This window comes from Tasmannia lanceolata, unplaced genomic scaffold (assembly GCF_043159265.1).
Source record: "Tasmannia lanceolata isolate RefF3 unplaced genomic scaffold, GAP_Taslan_0.1 ptg000002l, whole genome shotgun sequence".
Classification (NCBI taxonomy): domain Eukaryota; kingdom Viridiplantae; phylum Streptophyta; class Magnoliopsida; order Canellales; family Winteraceae; genus Tasmannia; species Tasmannia lanceolata.
In genome coordinates this window covers 34,222,877-34,238,144 of record NW_027518679.1, presented here as the reverse complement: position 1 = coordinate 34,238,144, position 15,268 = coordinate 34,222,877, and the positions used below count along the sequence as shown (strand labels likewise).

Below are 15,268 nucleotides of genomic sequence, written 5' to 3'. Positions count from 1 at the left end.
TAAACCCGTTTTGGTAAAAGCCAGTGTTTGGAAATACAGATGCGGGCCAAAATGCTGTCAAAGGAAATCCTAAGCCGACTTGGCACGGTGCGATTGAGTACTCGGCCAAAATGCGGTCAAAGGAAATCCTAAGCCAACTTGGCGCGGTGCGATTGAGTACTGGGTTGATGCAGCCAAGTACTCGATTGATGTGTTCATAATTCAGCAGAGTAGGGCAAACTGCAGATTCAGCCACGAATTTGGCCAAAGTAAAAATGGGTCATCTTGGGTGAGTCAAAGATGACATGGGAGGGCTTTTGAAACTTTGGTAGAAGCCATGACTGTTGACATCGAAATTTTATTCAAAATAAATATTTCTGATCTGGCCCACCACATTAAAGCATGATCCGGAGCCTATAAAATGGTTATTCTTAATTGTACATGTGATCGAACGGAGAAATTAACGGCGGCGATCAATTCCAAGATCCCACATGGGAACATGCAAGTGTAGCCACTGCCGTTAATATTGTAAGAGGGAAATTTGATCCCAATTTATTTTATGTGTGTGATTCTCTTTTTCTTGCATGTGAAATTCGTTGTTTCGAAGAATGACATAATAGCTTTATTCCATTCATGAAGCAATTTTATAATCAAAATTTCTTAGGACGATGACCAGTACTCCTTAGTTTAAAATTTTATGTGGGAGGAGGTCACCAGTTGCAATAAAATTTACTGCACTTCGAAAGTTTACCCTGGTGTGGAAGGGCTTATAAGGACTTTTGCACCTTCCCCTTAAGGGCTAGCGAGTTCTACCGACATTTACCAACTCTTGCTGTTAGAAAATTTGAGCATCATCTTCAACTCCATAAAGTGAATATTAAGTAGTCCCTTATCTTGGTAAATTTTGAATCACTTCATTAATCTTATCAACAAGTTCATTTTATGAACCAACAAGAGTAGCAATTTTTGGGAGAAATAATACTTGGCATTGTCAGACCCATTAATATGTGCTCCTGCTAATCCAAGGTAAATTGTCAGGTTTGAGATCTTCTGCATCTCTCTATGAATTTAACCTTCATCACTTGCATTTGCAAGGAGTGACAAGAAAAGAAACTCAATTAATCATGGTAAAGATTGCCCATTTTCCCAATTAATGACCATATCATCCTGTAGATGTATCAGATCATCCATCACAAAAATTTTCTCAATTCCCAACCCGCAAATATAGATTATGAACCAACAAGAGTAGCAATTTTTGGGAGAAATAATACTTGGCATTGTCAGAGGATTACCCATTAATAAGTGCTCCTGCTAATCCAAGGTAAATTGTCAGGTTTGTGATCTTATTCATCTCTCTATTAATTTAATCTGACATAAAGGCTATGGAGTTTGATGGATTAGTGAAAATGCCAAGTATAATGTTAGGGTAAAGTCACATAGCATTTTGGGAGAAAGAAGTGATTCATCATTGGCTAATTTACTCTTGGGCCCTCTTTGGATTGCAAAAAAACTATTTTTGACAGAAATGTTTTTCTTGGGAAATTTTTGTTATATACAAGATTTAGAGGGAAATGATGTGATTATGGTTAATTTAGGAGAATATCATCATAAATTGAAGCATCCTCTAAACAAATATTGAATAGGTTGGTTCAAGTCTATCTTTTTTTCCCTATTCAATTTTTATTTAGAGGGACCTTCAAATTATGATAATATCCCTCTAAATTAACCATAATCATATAACCTCCCTCTAAACTGTGGAAAGAAAAAAAAATTCAGAGAAAAAATTCTGTCAGAAATGTTTTTCTTGCAATTGAAACAGGGCCTAGGATAATACCCAAATTATATAAGGGGCATCAAAAAACATGATCACAGGAACAAGAGGTAAAAAACAGTTCACTCTGTTTAAACAAGAAAAGAACTGTTCATTAAAAAAAGAAAGCACTACAAAAGAGGTAGAGATTACCTCACAACCAAACCATTTCTATTTACTCCCTATCTGACTAGAATGAATCTGCCATTTCCTTCACTTCTCCTGAAACATGTGGAAAGACAAATCTTGCTTACATGTGAACAAATCTCCCTCTACCCATTGTCCAAAACATCCCATGGACACCCTTGAAAATGTACACACCATTGCATAGACCTCTCTATTACTCCACAGTAGGCTCTTTCTCCCTCTACTCAGATCATGTCAGAAAGAGAATTCAATAATACCGGTTTTGCAATCAGGAACATGGAATTAGTTATGGGTTGTGTGTTGACGCTTTGTATTGATGATGCATGGTGGGAAGGTGTCATTTTTTACAGTGAAGTTGGTTCGGATGAGAGTTTGGTCTTTTTCCCAGACTAAAAAAGGTGATCAACAGAGGGTTGATGTCAATTTGTTGGGCATCACTAAAGATTGGGATGAGCTTTCCGGGGATTGGAGATGTTGCGGTGACTGGTTGTTTCTTGAGCTGCTTGAAAATTTTGAGCTGGGTTTGCCTGTTTCACTCAAGCAAATTTGGTATGATGTGAGGATTAGTGTTGGTTTCAGGAACATCGATAAACTATCTCGCACAGTTCAAAGTTGTGTAATCTGGAAGCTTATATGGTACCTGCAAAAGGAAAAGTAAAACCAGTGTTTCAAAATGTTGATGCGGGTTAATAAAATTGTTACCTTCATAAAAAAAAATTTTATTGAAATGCGCGGCCAAAGCAAATCCTAATAGACTCGGCACAATGCGGTCGAGTACTCGGTTGACACGGGCAAAATGCGGATTCGGACAAGAACATGGCCAAGGTAAAAAGGGGTCGACTCGAGGGAGTCCACGATGAAGTGGGGGAGTTTTGAAACTATGGGTAAAACCATTCCTAAACTTAGAACGTGAGCATCAAAACTAACTTCAAGGCCCAACTAAATCAAACCTAGTAGCTCCCAAGACCCCAATGCTGGATTTTTTTTTTTTTGAAAAGTGACTTCTGTATTCATGGAAGCAGGGGACCAGAAGCCCCCCTAAAAATTACATAATATAATCAAGGAGCAAGAATACTCCACAGTCCCAAAATTATGCGAATGACTGTATACAAGAATTTTAGACAGAGGGGTTAGTGAGGGACACAACTAATATAGCATCCCGAAGAACACCTTCCTTAGGTAGGGAGTCCGCCGCCTCATTTGCAAACCGCCTCTGATGCTCAATTCTGGGCTTCAAGTGTGTCATTAGATCTAGGATTTCCGCAATAATTCATTGAAGTCACCATGGATGCTTAGATTTGTTTGATTCCCAACTTACTACATTTGCTGAATCGCCTTCCACCATTAGGTCCTGTAAACCGTGCGTATGAGCCCATCGAAGACCAAAAAGAGTGCTCTCACTTCAGCCTCATTTGCATCACAGTCTCCTGCTGGTCCCGAGAAGGACATGATTGTTGTTCCCTTATTATCTCTGATTAGCCCCCCGATCCCAGCCTTACCTGGGTTGCCTAACGAACTCCCATCAAAATTTAACTTGATCCACCCCACTGATGGCGGTTTCCACTTTGGCTGTGGCTTACTCCTAATGGTTCTGTCCCATATAATTGACCACCAATTTTGCAGAATGTCGCCTGTGTACCAAGTGGGGTTTTCTTTTTTGCTTTTGCCCAGTAAACGATTTCCACTCTAATATCCGATGCCACCCGACTTACACTTCTATTTTTCTCCTAAAAAATGCTCCTATTACGTTCCTTCCAAATATTCTAGAAGACAGCATAGGGGACAGATTTCCACAGCAGCCTGCAAAAGGCTCATTACTCCAGTGTAATAATACACTTCTAATAGATCTTGGACAGACCCATGAGATTCCAAAGGCCTGCATCGCCTTAGTCCATAATCGGAAAGAGAAGGGGCAATGTAGGATTAAGTGATTCAAAGACTTCTGCTTCCAGAAATAGGACACATCTGCTCGCCAGCTGAATCTTTCTTTTGATAACCATGTACGCTCTTTATAAGCTTCAAGTTGTCATCACGGTTCCCATTGATCACCAATAATCCCCACAAGAACACGATCCCTTCTTGAAATGGTGGAAGCGGCTGCGATCCCTAACCACTATCTCTCTATCGAAAATCCTTGAAATAAGCTTCATAGCAGAGTGACAATCACTACATATCCTCAAGTTCTTCACTATTCGGATAGTAGCCCCTTTATCAGTACTAATAAGTCCGAAAGCAACTGCCAACTTCTCACTGTGGACACATAGTGCATTCTCTTTCTCCTCCTCTTCCACATCAAAGAAAACCTCGACCGTGCTTGCTACATAGCCAGCCATCCTCAACTGCTTAGAGATTTCATTTATCATTGCATAAATTTCCCGGGATCGAGGATGGATTTTGTCACCTGCACTGAACTCGTGAATCTCACCGTTGATCTCAACTGAACTACACCCACACGCTTTATCGATCCCTTTCTCCCTCATCAGGTTTCTTACCTTAGCAACATCATCCCATCTTCCAGCATTAGCATATATATTAGACATAATTGCTAAGTAACCACCATCTTCAAAATCCAATTCAAGCAAGTGTTTGACAGCACATTCGGCCAGCTCTACATTGCCATGGATCTTACAAGCACCAAGCAAGGCACCCCAAACACCAGTGTGTGGCACAATAGGCATAACTTGAATGAACTCATAAGCTTCATCCAACAATCCCGCACGACCAAGGAGGTCAACCATGCATCCATAATGCTCAACCTTTGGCTTAATGCCAAAATCCTCCCACATAACATCAAAATATTTGCGGCCTTCATCCACCAATCCTGCGTGAGTGCATGCACACAACACTCCAACCATTGTAACTTCATTTGGCTTAATGCCTTCAACTTGCATCCGATAGAATAATTCCAACGCATTCTTACTCTGCCCATTCATGGAAAATCCCATGATCATTGCATTCCATGCTGTGGCATCTCTATTCAACATCGGATCAAACACATGTTGAGCACACTCCAGAGACCCGCATTTCGAATACATATCCACTAAGGCAGTACCCACCATGACATCCAAACCAAACCTATTCCTGCCGACATACGAATGTATCCATCTCCCAATATCCAATGCTCCTACTTGGGCACAACCAGAAAGCATGCTCACAATCGTCACCTCATTAGGCCTCAAGTTCTCTAACTGCATCCGATGAAAAAACTCCATTGCTTCATTAACTCTTTTACTCTGCACAAACCCACTAATAATGGTATTCCAAGAAACCACATCTCTCTCGGACATTTCATCAAACAGTTGGAGCATAGCTTCTATTTTGCCAAATTTAGCATATCCACCTAGCATAGTATTATACATCAATAAATCCTTCATGCGTAATTCATCAAAAAGCTTCCTAGCAACCTCCATATCCCCAACTTTCACATAACCTCCAATCATAGTATTCCAAGCCACAAGATCCTTCACAGGCATTTCATCAAAAAACTGGTGTGCAGTCTTCATATCCCCACATTCATTCACATACCCAGATAATGTAACAGTCCAAGCAACCACATCTTTCACAGGCATTTCATCAAACACTTGGCGTGCACTTTTCATATCAACACAAACCCCATAAAACACAATCAAACTCGTCGCAACAAAAACATCAAATTCCAGGCAAGTTTTAACCGATTGCCCATGTACTAATTTCCCTTTTCTGATATCTTTCGAATCAGAACAGGCCTTGATTACAAAAGGGAAGGTGAAACAATCTGGTTGGATGTTTTGAGAACGCATTCGGTCGAAGAAAAGAAGGGTCATATGGGATTGTTGGTTTTGTTGAAACCCTCTTATCATGGAGTTCCAAACGAATGAGTTTGGTTCGAGCATTTGATCGAACAGCTGGTGTGCGTAGGACATGGCTCCTAAGTTTGCACAATTAAGGACAAAGTTTCCGACCGCAAAGCTATTCTGATGGAGTCCAGTTCTTATGATGGAGACATGGAGTCTCTTTAAATCCTTCAGTGTCTTGTGTTTTTCGGGGCTCTTCAAAAGAGAGAGAGCTAACTGTTTTTGCATGCGTTTGAGTTGAAGGGGTGCGTAATGCGGCTTGGTAAAAAAATGCAAAACAAGTAGGGCAAGCTGTTTTAAAGAGGGATTGACTAGGCAATTTCGCAGCAGCAATTCTGCAGCCTGAGACAGATTGTTTTATGAGGTGGCTCTTCTCTGTTGTGGAAGAGGGGCCGAACTGAGTCTGTGTCAAATTGCTTGGACATTTCCTCGTTCGGATTGTTTAGGCAATTTCCCAAAAGCACTTTTGCACCCCCCTTTTCAAGAGAGAAGTGCCACCTCAGCTGAACGAAATTAATAAGACAAATTCAGCTATGAGATGACACCTCACATGAATTAAATAAATGAGACAAATTCAGCTATGAAGTGACTCTTCTCTCTCTGTCAAAAGAGGGGCCACAAACTGGCTTTCGTGTAAAATTGCCTAAGAAGTTCCCTTCTAGTTCTTGGGATTGTTTAAGCAATTTCCTAGGGTGTGTTTGGTTCCACAAAAGCCGGGATACCTTGCTTTCAACTGGGGTGTCACTTCAGGACTATCTCTTGTTTGGGTGCCAATGTAGCATCAAAATCCATGGGGACTACTAGAAAACTTTCATGTGTAATTATTACATGTCCGGTGACAGCCATGTTAGCTCCTTACACCTTGCATGCTAAATTTCTCAAAAAAAAAGGTGGAATTTGACTCGGAGAATGATGCTTTTTCTCTTTCTCCCTTTCTCTCTCTTCCCTCTCTCCTCTTTTTATATTGGTTATAAAACCCCCTCCCACTACTCTACGAGGTTGGCAATCAAACTCTACTTATCACTATTCTACGAGCTAACTTCTAGGTAAATCAAATGTTTGTCTCCTTCCTATTGACTGCTTATACTGATAAAAGATAGCCTTCTATTTTTAAAGATCCTTCAGTCAGAGAGAATTGATTGCAATCGGTCATAGTCAATCTCTCCTACCATATTCTAGATGGTAGATTAGATGTAATCTTTGTAGTGTATATTTCTTTCTTTTGTCACATGATTTGATTACTCAAATCATGGCCATTCTTTTCTTTATTAGGATATGACAGCAGCATGCATTGGCTTGTATATTATACCTTCCTATTCATTGTTGTAAGCAATAATTATAAATAGACAACGGCTGCAACCAAAAGGGTATGTAGCATTTCTCCATTCTTCTTCTCCTTGGTTTATTTTACATGGTATCAGAGGGCACTCCTTGAGTGCCAAACGATCTCTCTCTCTCTCTCTCTCTCTCTCTCTCTCTCTCTCTCTCTCTCTCACACACACACACACACACAATACTTCTTCATCCTTTGTTCTACTCATGGCTGACAATGAATCTTCCTCCGCTGTATAGTCTTCCATTCCCACCACTGTCCATTCTTCCTTTCCCACTACTACTCCCTTCACTCCTCCCACTCTCAACAACATCACCCACCTCGTTTCTGTGAAGCTTGACCACAACAACTTCCTTCTCTGGCGCAGTCAACTTCTCCCTATTTTGCGCAGCCATGACCTCTACAAACTTGTTGATGGATCCACGTCCCCTTCTCGTTTCCTTTCTTCCTCCGATGGATCCACGTCCACCCCAAACCCAACGTTCCAAGCTTGGGAACGCCTTGATCAAACTTTGCTTAGTTGGTTCAATGCCACCATGACTGAATCCGCCTTAGCCCAAGTCGTCAACCTTCTGACGACTCGTGATGTTTGGCGCACCTTAAAGTCCACCTTCTCAGCTCAGTCCACAGCATGAATTGTCCTTCTTCTTAGTGAACTTCACAACCTGCGTCAAGGATCTCTCTCGATCACCGACTACCTCAATCGCATCAAGTCCATTGCTGATGCCTTAGAAATTGCCCAAAGCCCCATTCCAAACTCTGATTTAGTCATGTATGCCCTCAGTGGACTTAATCCCTCTTATAGTGGATTCACAACCGCCATCACCGTACAGTCTCCCCTTCCCCCCTTCAATGAACTTTACTCTCTCTTGCTCAGTCACGAATTCATTCTTGAACGTACTACTAAACTCACTCAAGAAACGATCCACTCAATGGCTTTTGTGGTAGAACGTGGTCGGTCCCACTATCGAAACCGTGGCCGTCGTGGTCGTGGAACCCCTCATGGCACAGGCCGTGGTTCCTTTGTCCCACGCCCTCCTCCCATCAATCCTCATCAGGGCATCCTTGGTCCGCCTCCCCCTCCTCCCGCTCCTCCAACAGGGCATGGTGTCATTTGCCAATTGTGTACACACACTACAAGAAAAAGGGGATTCAGCGACGTTCGCGACCGTCGGTAAAAACCCGTAAAAACGTCGCTTTACGTAACACCGACGGTTTACGGTAGCGTCGGTAATTTCACCGTGACTAAACCATATTACCGAGGGTCCGTAATAACCGTCGGTGTATATCTTTATACCGACGTTTCAAAACGTCGGTAAAGTGACAGAACATTTACCGACGGTCTGTAATAACCGTCGGTGTAGAGCTTTATACCGACGCTTAGAAACGTCGGTAAAGTGACAGGAAAATTGCCATCGAAAAAAATATGTACCGACGGTTGAAGGAATCGTCGTTGTATGTACCTTACACCGGCGGGAATGAGCGTCGCCACATGATGGTAAATGACACTTGGATGTACTTTTCTCGTTTCTTTATACCGACGCTCATTAGTACTGTCGGTATTTATGACATACACCGGCGGTTATAACCGTCGGTGAACATTATAGAGGCGTTTATTTTTAGATTTACCGACGGTTTTATGACCGCCGGTGAATAGTTTTTTTTTTTTTTTTTTCCCGCAAACAGAGCAGCAAATTGGGGGACTTAGAACCTGTATAAATCCTATACCCATTAGAAAATAACATGAATCTGTTGGCATATAAACAAGAGAAAAATAAGGCATCCAAAGTCATCAAACAAATCATTTCCATGTAAAATTAACCAAAACATTTACCCATTAGAAAGTAACATGTACATATATATTGGCATCCAAACAACATTAAAAACGGCATCCAAAGTCATCAAACAAACCATTTCCTTCACTACAACAAAAAGGGTCTATGGCAGCGGTCATAACCGCTGCTAAAAGTCACCAAAAATCGGATACATTTGTCAGTCGGATAAATATCACATCCTATGCCCCCGTATATTTCCACAAGTTCGTCTCGCTCCTGTGTACCAAAAATCATGATATTAGATAACAGAAAAATATATAGGGAAAGCATTCATGTTCATACATAAATAGGAAACCATCTCATTATACATCCGATGTGGGATCTTTGCTTTCACGTGGAACCCCAACAGACCCAACCTGTCTTTTCTTTTTTATTTGGCTTGTGAGAGCTTGTTGGGAACTGTAATAACCTTTTGACAGCTCTTTAAATACTAAAAGACAAGATGTGTTAGTGAAGATATCAAAGGATGGTTGTGCTGATGGCAGTGACGTTCAAACAACAATTATAGAAGAGAGATAAGACTTTATAAATGATCCAATACTAGAGTTATAAAGCTGTAAATGAGTTGATTTCAACTGCACATAAACAGTCAAGTAGCGTCAAGGTGGTACCTCAAAAGTACCACCCTTGATATTTGATCCAACAGCAGCCTCTTAAAAAGTGGGCTGCTGTTGGATCAAATATCAAGGGCGGTAGCTTTTTGACGCTACTTGACGGTCGGGCATCATGTAAAAACTCCCTTTTATTATGCTTCACTGTTTGATGATATCAAAGTTGCACAGCTAATATACATGGGAATATGTTCCCCTTGGGTTTGAAGATTATATAATCATGTTACCTGTATATAGAAAAACCCTCAAACCCAAACAACTAACATAGAGCCATAAACAGTCATTGGCTTAAATTGTCTGCCATAAGGACAGGTAAACACTTAGTAAATCAAGTGAAAGAGTTGGGGTGCCCATCACAATAACAAACCAGCCCTAGCAACAGTCTGATAGGATACACTGTTTTTTCACATTATTCCACTATGCACTGCACATAAATTTTACATAAACATGCCCATAGAAAAAATAAGGTACGGGTGAATTAGGCACGTAACAGATCTCTTGGAGGTCCGGTTGCCTCGAATCAACCTCTCTTCCCTTCTCTTTCTATCTGTAGTTTTGTTTGTTTGAGTTACGGTCAATTAGGCACGTAACAGATCTCTTGGTTGAAAAATCGCCTATGAAAATGCACAATCCGGACCATTTTACGCTCATGTCTACTATAATAGTCCCCCGCATTATCCCAATCTCAAAGGCAATGCAAAAAATCTCAAGGAGTCCTCCCTTAGGGAAGAAGTCCCAAACCAAAGGTCATGCCAAAAAAAAATCTGATCCCCACTGCCAACTCTGAATCAAATCCCCTTTTAGAATTGAAGAGGGAACTGAAGATATCCTTCCACACTGTAACATCATGAAATTCTGAGCTCATCAATTGAATACCAACCACCAAAGCTAGCACCATATGTCTCCTCGATCACCGATCTCCAAAGATGAGTTCTTTATGATCCAAACCTCCAGAGCTATTTACAAATGAGCGCATTGATCATGACACACAAGGTTCTATTCCCAAGGCCACCTTCTTGGGTTGACAAACCTCCATCCAACCAGGTGGTTCTTTCTACTTCCACTCTTTGTAATTCAACAAAAAGAAATGCTGAAGTTGGTGCAACCTACTAATAACAGCAATTGATGCAAAGTTGCAACATGAATTTGATCAAAGTGATCCATCCACCTACAGAAAAAAACTTTTCTTCTAAGGAGAGAGCCTCCTCTCCACCCTTTCAATGACAAGATCCCACACTCTTTTGGTAGGTCGATCAATGAGCACAATGAAAGCTCTAAATACAAATTCGGGATTGAGCCCTCCTTAAGCAAAGCACACTTGCAAGCCAATACCCTTACTCTTCACTGAAATGTATACCCATATCACGGACTTAGCAAAGTTAATCCTTCGCCCCGATACTGCTTTATAACAGCGAAGAACGCCATTAAGATTCATAAATTTTTCATCAGAAGCATTACTAAAAAGGAGGGTATAAGTCATGGGAAAAGGCCCTAGATGGTACGTGCAAAGGTCTAGGGGTGCAATAAACCACAAGACAAATTCAATGGTTGTCAGATTTTCTTGTTTAATGATCCGCATACACATATTCTGTTCGATGGAGAGACCACTACCATTAAAAAGCTTTAAGGTATACAACAACAAATAGGTCTGAATTCGTACAGAATTCCATGGAGTAAATTGTACTCATTCTCGGTGTTATGGGGAAGTAACGCAGAATCTTAGCAGGAATTTTTGGGTCTTTTCTCGATGTCTGAGTTATTGCATCGTCTGGATGCAATGCATATGTCTTCCACCTGGAAGCCCCACATATACGACATACAGTCTCTTTCGCGTCGTCTTTCCAAAACAACATACAATCATTGGGGCATGCATCTATTTTATCGTAGTGGAGGCCTAAATCACTAATGATCTTCTTCGTTTCATAAAATGACTCTGGCACCGATGCTCCCGTGGGAAATGCCTCTTTCAACAACTCAAGTAACATGGTGAAAGATTTGTTACTCCATCCATTGAGACACTTTATATGAAAAATTTGAACAACGAATGACAATTTTGAGAGCTTGCACCCTGGGTATAGTTCTAGCTCGGCATCCTCTACTAATTTGTAAAATTTCTTTGCATTTGCATCAGGCCCCTCTCTACTTGTTTGATTCGGCCTTTCCCCATTACCTGTTGGTAAGTTGTCCTGATTATGGTTCAACCTTGGCCTTATGTCTTCTAACAAATCTTGCATTTCGTCTTGTATCATTGGTTCTTCGTTCATTTGGCGATCACTACTAGTCATATCAACCACCGATGACCCAGCTTCCCCATGGAAAACCCATCTGGTGTAGCCCTTCATGATCCCATCGATAATCAGATGATCAAAACAATCTTTAACACCAACCAATTGAATGTTGGCACAATTAACACATGGGCATTTGAACTTATTCCCATAAACTGTATTAGCAAGTGCAAATTTAATAAACTCCACAACGCCAAGCGTTTACGCTGGTTCATTCCTAATTAAAACATAGTTGAAAAAATGTGAGATCTGTATCTTCAAGTAATGGAAAAATTAAATCTAACTATGAAAAGGTAATGTCACTTTTGAGGGCCATACCTAGGCAGTTGCATCCAACTTTTGTCCATTGCTTATTTCCTGAATTTTTTAAGAAGATTTGTTACTCCAGGCCCATGCTATGCAGTCAGCCAGTACATCAATGACTCTTAATAACCAAACATGTGTGCCATGTATTAATGTAAGCATTTATGGATGAAAGGAACCACATATATTCTCGCCATTTAAAAAAAACTCCAAAAACTCAATCCTACTTGTAGATCTGATTCACACCCAAAATCACAAAACCATTGGCTGTGAAATTAAAAAAAACCACTACTTATCACAAAACTTATCAGAGTACTCGAATGATGTGATCATAACTTAGGAGCGTTAAAAGAGTTTTGACTGACTTGCTATCTAGAATCTTATATTGCAATAGCATTGCAAATTAATGACTATGTCTCAAGAACCAAGTGTTGTTCAAAATGATGTCCTGAAAGAGATTCATGACAGATGCATTTCTAACCTTACAATGACCAAGGAAGGTTGAATTCCAAGGAATGATAGCCACAAATCTGGAACGGGGTTGTCTTTTTGTTTTTATCCTGAAGGTGTTATTCCCAGGGTGAAACTGATGTGAACTTGAGGTGGAGTTCTACTCAAGAAGAGGAGTTTGATGCAGATCATTCCCTGACGCATCAGCCTGATCAGTGGTCACATCAGTTTAGTCGTTTTGACAAATCGGCTTTGTAGTTAATTTTGTTGATGGTAAATCGACCAAAGTAGAGATAATTGCTGCGAAGAAAATAAAATGCAGAGAAATTTGGGAAAATGCTGTAAAATCGAAGAAAAAAGGAATTGAAAAAATAGTTATTGATTATTTGTAAAACTTCTGTAGCTCAAAACAAATAAATAAAATAAAGATGAAATTGCATATGAATCCATTTGGACACTCCTCATATGTTACCCAGTTACTTCCCATTTATTACCCATCTTCTATAAACCCCTTGAATCCCATTATTCAATCCCGTTTCAACCTTTCTTTGGAGCCCTTCATCTCTATAGAAAATGGTTCAGCCGCTCTCTACTTTATAGAATGTGTAGAGATGTGTTTATTCTAGCATCTCGGAATTCTTCTATAGGAGTGGCCCAACATATTCTCACACAGGCATTCAATCAAACACATAGTGGCCATCAAATGTCCAAACAGGTGTTCGATCATGAACCAATAGACTAGTTCAAACACAAGTTCAATAGTTGACAGAGAGAACTCAACTACTTGTTAATTGAAATGAAACTTAGCTGTAGGATCACAATTTACTTCCAAGTGGCAGCCATGCACTTACAGATCCTAGCTGAAATGAAGCCAGAATTCTGAGAATGAGCCTCTGCAATTACAGATCCTTGATGAAATGAGCCTCTGCAATTACTAACAGATTCTTGTTGAAAATACCATCTGAATCTTATTCTAACAGATGTCCCGATTTAGAGATGAGATTTCATGAGGACATTGCCGATCTCTTGAAATAAGTAATTGCATAGGTAGAAAAACCACAAAATTGCAGCACAACTCCAGAAAATCTCTCTTATTCCAACAACTTTTGCATGCATTGAAGATGATGCAAAGAAATAATTAGCAATCTTTACAGAACAAGAATAAGGAAAAAAATCCTAAAAAAAGATTCGTAGAGGAAACAATAACCCTAAATGCATTACAGAGCTAGAAATCTACACAGGAGTACTCATATTTCAATCTGTGCAAAACAATGTAATTTATAAGAAAAAAAATCGTAAAATTAAGAACATAAATGAAAGCACAATTGAGATGATATCTGAATCGGATTAAAAAACTAAACTGGGATTGATAAGAGTGCTTACCTTCAAAATAAAGAAATCTTTCTCAGAAACTCTAACGATGAGGCCTCGATCCTACAGAGCAAAATTGCTGAATCAAATAGAAATATTGCAACAAATATTAGAGAGGAAAAAAGAAAACCCTAACAACAAAATGGGGTTTTTGTTAGTGACAGGATGGGGAAACTAAATGGAGAAAAGAAGAAGGTTTCAGAGAGGAAAAAAGAAAACCCTAACGAGTAAATGGGGTTTTGTTCGATTGGATGGGGAAATCAACTGGAGAGATGAAGTAGGTTACCTTGTTGGGTTTTCCTCAAATGAAATTTGGGTTCCTTCTCGATGATTTCGTTTAGGAACGGCGAATATGCTAGCTATGGGTTTTTGGAATGTGAGGGTTTCAATTCTATTCTAAAGGGGAAATTTTTTTACAAAGCTCGAGGGTCAGGAAACCTAAGTCTCGCGCGCCTTTTTTTCGTGTATATTCACCGACATTCATGAAATAACGTTGGTGGATCTCATGAGCAGAGATGTTTCTAAAACGTCAGAAAGGCCTACCATAAGTATCCATTTATTTTGCGACGTTTTAATTGTAGAAGGTCGGTAAAGAATCACTTTAGTGACGTTCACCAAACGTTGGTAAATGCGAACAACTTATTTTTTTGGGCGGTGGCGCGGGAGTAACCATTCACTGTCGTTTCATTTATGAACGTCGGTGCATATACACCATTAGGGACCTTTATATAAAACGCCAGTAAGTGAACGTCGCTAAATGTCCTTTTTCTTGTAGTGACATCATGGTCACGAAGCACCCCAATGCTATAGGCGATTTGATCCCACATTCCAGAATGATGATCTCTCTCAATCTTTTGCTGCAATGAACCTTGGGAGCATGGATCAACAATGGTTCCCTAATACTAGTGCTAAACCACATGACCCCAAATGTTACAAATCTTAGCAACCGGGTTGAATACACTGGTATCTCTTCTATTTATGTTGGTAATGGCTCTTCTCTCCCTATTTCTCATACTAGATCTGTTAATCTTCTTACCCCTGACTCCTCTCTTCCTCTTCGTAATGTCTTGTGTGTTCCCTCAATCACCAAGAATCTGATTTCTGTTGCTAAACTAACCCATGATTTAGATTCCACCTTCACCTTTGATGCTCATGGGTTCCTGATACAGGATCGTCTCACGGGGAAAGTTCTTCACAACGGCCTGAGTAAGGGAGGCCTCGATCCCTTCTGAGTTGGCGTGCACTCCGATACACAAAATCTGCATGCACTCTCTGCCATCTGAGCCCCTACTATGGTCTGGCATAATCGTT

General features: G+C 40.3%; 1 pseudogene across 3 annotated transcripts; it reads right to left on the bottom strand.

Moving 5' to 3' along the window:
- Positions 1-1,880: 1,880 nt before the first annotated feature.
- On the bottom strand, positions 1,881-6,232 carry LOC143870802 (pentatricopeptide repeat-containing protein At3g62890 pseudogene; annotated as a pseudogene). Of its 3 annotated transcripts, none has more exons than XR_013245599.1 (2): positions 3,084-6,232; positions 1,881-2,576 (listed from the first exon to the last, which is right to left on the bottom strand). The product of XR_013245599.1 is annotated as a pentatricopeptide repeat-containing protein At3g62890 pseudogene, transcript variant X2 (transcript). The 3 variants fall into 3 exon arrangements; XR_013245588.1 differs by having other exon boundaries at positions 3,107-6,232; XR_013245610.1 differs by having other exon boundaries at positions 3,255-6,232.
- Positions 6,233-15,268: the final 9,036 nt, after the last annotated feature.